This window comes from Morone saxatilis, unplaced genomic scaffold (genome assembly GCF_004916995.1).
Source record: "Morone saxatilis isolate NCDOM2014 unplaced genomic scaffold, NCSU_SB_2.0 Contig1, whole genome shotgun sequence".
NCBI lineage: Eukaryota > Metazoa > Chordata > Actinopteri > Moronidae > Morone > Morone saxatilis.
In genome coordinates, this window is record NW_023339651.1 from 8,718,414 (window position 1) to 8,721,508 (window position 3,095).

The 3,095-nt window shown below is 45.4% G+C and overlaps 1 protein-coding gene across 1 annotated transcript in view; it reads right to left on the bottom strand.

Annotated features, from left to right (window-relative positions):
• Positions 1–3,095, bottom strand: part of kat6b (K(lysine) acetyltransferase 6B) — a gene marked incomplete in the record, with an annotated part of 21,870 nt that overhangs the window by 18,544 nt on the left and 231 nt on the right.

The following is a 3,095-nucleotide window of genomic DNA, read 5'->3' on the forward strand; positions in this document are numbered from 1 at the left end:
ACACACACACACACGCACGCACACTTGTGCTTTCGACACAACCTCCTCCTTTGAAGTGAACGGCAAAAACCCAGGTGATGTCATGAGGCCGGGAGCAATAGGTTGAAATGTTCCTAATGGAAAACAGCCGGCCTTCCTCGGCTGTGAGAACCGTCGCAGGACAGCGAGTCTCTAAACAGCTCTGGGTTTCACTTTTGGCCCACCGACCACAGACGCAGTCACAGTTGTGGCTTGCAGTATCAAGGTGTCGCTTCCTGATTATTCACTGTGAAACTGCTGGGGAGCAGGGTGACATCTCTGTAGCCACTTCAGCTGCATAACGTGTGCACAAACTATTAGACCGCACTTCATCTTGATAAGCCTCAACACGCAATGTGCAAAACAAAAAAACAAAAAAAACCTTCACGACAAACTACCCAGATGACTGTACGTTGCACTTTAGGACCACACAATGAAAACTATTTTCCATGCTCGACAGTGTCTTAAAAATCGCAACGCAAGTACGAAAAGTGCTGTCATTTCACAGACATTTGTTACAGCTAAGCAGCAGTAATAGAGACACAATCTTCTCAAACTATAAACCAACCCCGAGGTGCCAAAAGCAGCAGAAACAATGCAACATGGAAGTTTGTTTATATGGTTTTATTTCCTCTCTGGGGCCTCGCAGTTAGCACAAAGGTCATAACAGCTGCATGGAGAATATTCTGTCCGTACCTTGTTGATTCTCATGTAAATTACCAATAAAATATCCCAAAATCTCCTCACTAGTGCTTTGCTGCTCACAAGACAGCCAGCCACATCCCCTAAGGTCATTAGGCTAGAGTTACATAACCTGTGGGAAGCCTACAGCAGACTGCCTACCACACACTGTCAGCATGACTTTCTGATTATCCAAGCTCTCTTATTATGGAGACCAACAGCAACACGGCCCCAAACGGACACACTCTAGATGTTTCTGACCTGCCCTCAAAGATTAAAAGACCACAATCGTAAAAAAACCCTATCAGGCAGATTCCACTCCACTTTCTGGTAACGATATCACGGAAAATGCAGTCGTTTTAGTCCCAAAATAGGTCTGCTCATCATAATCACGATTATTTGGGTCTGAATGTTACGGTGATCATTTTGGTAAATTACGTGCTGCCAGAATTAAATCTTTGAAGGTTGTTTTTTTTTTCTTCTTCTTCTACTTCTTCACCTTGCGACAAGGAATCTGTAACGCGACATTGTTTAATCTGTCGAGGAGAGTATTTGTATACTCTTTTGCCAGCACTCGGTAGAAGTTTCTAGCTCACGTTGCCTGACCATTGTGTGTAACTTTTACAGATTACACCTCTTTTGGTGTTCTTGGTGTGTGATTATGCGTGTCAGATTGTGGATTAAAGTTCAAGTTGCATTTCTTTAGCAGCCATGACAGCTCTTGCATCTGTTTTTTATCCAATCTGTTTTAACACATCTATTAAAAAAAAAAAAGTCACTGCATTCCTCCAGCTTGGCCTCCTATAGCCAAACCTGATTATAAACCATGTGCATAAGGAAGAGTGTGAATAAGAAGAAATAAAGAGAGAGATTGTAATTTTACGCACCTGTTTTTCACCTATTTGTTTTGTCGTTTTTCTTTTTCTTTTTTAGATTTGATCTGGATTAAATAAAATAAAGCTCCAGGTCGGCTGGATAAAACTACCGTTGTGGGAATTTACTCGTGCCCAAACTTTCACCAACTTGTACTGTCAGGATACCCGGGGAATGAGAAGAAATATGTGGATCTGGCGTGGAACATGACTTTTTTGACCCTCTTTGTTAAGGGAGTGTATGCTACCCAGTGTTCAGGCAGCAGGAAAGGGGAATCTGGTATGAGATCGCACTTTTGTGAGTCTCACTGTTCATACCATGGTAAAACTTGCGAACCCTCTGTACACGGATGGGATTCTTGGAAGCAATACAGAAAATCGCAAAAGGCAAAAGCAGATTGCTCCTCAGAGGAGAGGATTTGTCATGCGTGGCCACATCGCACGGACTGACAAGAAGACCGTCCTCTAGCAGTTGGAATTAAGCGTTCACGATGGCTCGATACTCAAGGTTACAAATAAGGGGAAGCGCCTCTACAAGGACCCAGGAAACCCCGGGGGAGAGCGGATTCAATTCCCGCCCGCAAACGCTGTCCGTGCATCAAAGGAAATCTATTGTGGAATTCGACGATCTGCGTCCATATCGATTGAATAAAATTACTTTAAGAGGGCCGTTGGAGGGCCTGGATGATACCCAGCTCCTTCGCTGCTAAGAACACGAGAGGTATCTGGGAGAACCAGGAGGACCCTCGAGCGTGGGTGGATACCCTGCTTCCGGCAGGAGGTTATGAGGCTGCGGCCAAAGCGGTTCTGTTTTAACAACGCAGGTTGTTAAAAAACGCCCGCGGTATAAGATCAAGCCACGGCGGTGCGGAGGTTAAGGGGGCTCCAGGTGTCCGACGCTTCCCTTTGGGTCCTTCGTGCAGTGACGCTCCTCCCCCACGTAGCGAGACCAGGTACACACCCCTCGGCCTCACCCTTTTAACCTCACGCTCTCCCCCAGCGCTGCCTTGGACTTTGGGCAGTAAAATTCCTGTCAAGATACTTTGTTGTTTAATTGCGTTATTGCTGTCCACCTTCTCGCCCAGCTCGCTTTGTTTTTGCGACATCTTTTGCTCTAAGGCTGCGTCAATTAATCGAAATGTTGATCGACGATACCGATTTATTGGCCCTGAACGATCTCAAAGACTAATTATTTTTTTTTTTAATTTTCTGTGTGCGCAATGTTGTTTACAGTCTGCGTATTTCCTCACAGCATTTACTCGCCGTTCCCGAGCTGTCGCGCGACAACGGGACGTCACGGGAGCGCCGTAGCTATTTACACTCGCGCTGGGCGTCGCGACACCACTTGCAGTTCTCCATGTCACGTCGGTTTTTACGTTTGAACAGGCAACGAGGAGACTTACAAATGTGTTACGGGAAAGGAAGGCGTGGACTGAGTACTTCCTTGCAAAGTGTTTTTGACAAACGTCCAATAAATGCAGCACGTTTGTGGAAGTTTAAAAAAGATAATCGTTTCAATTTTGA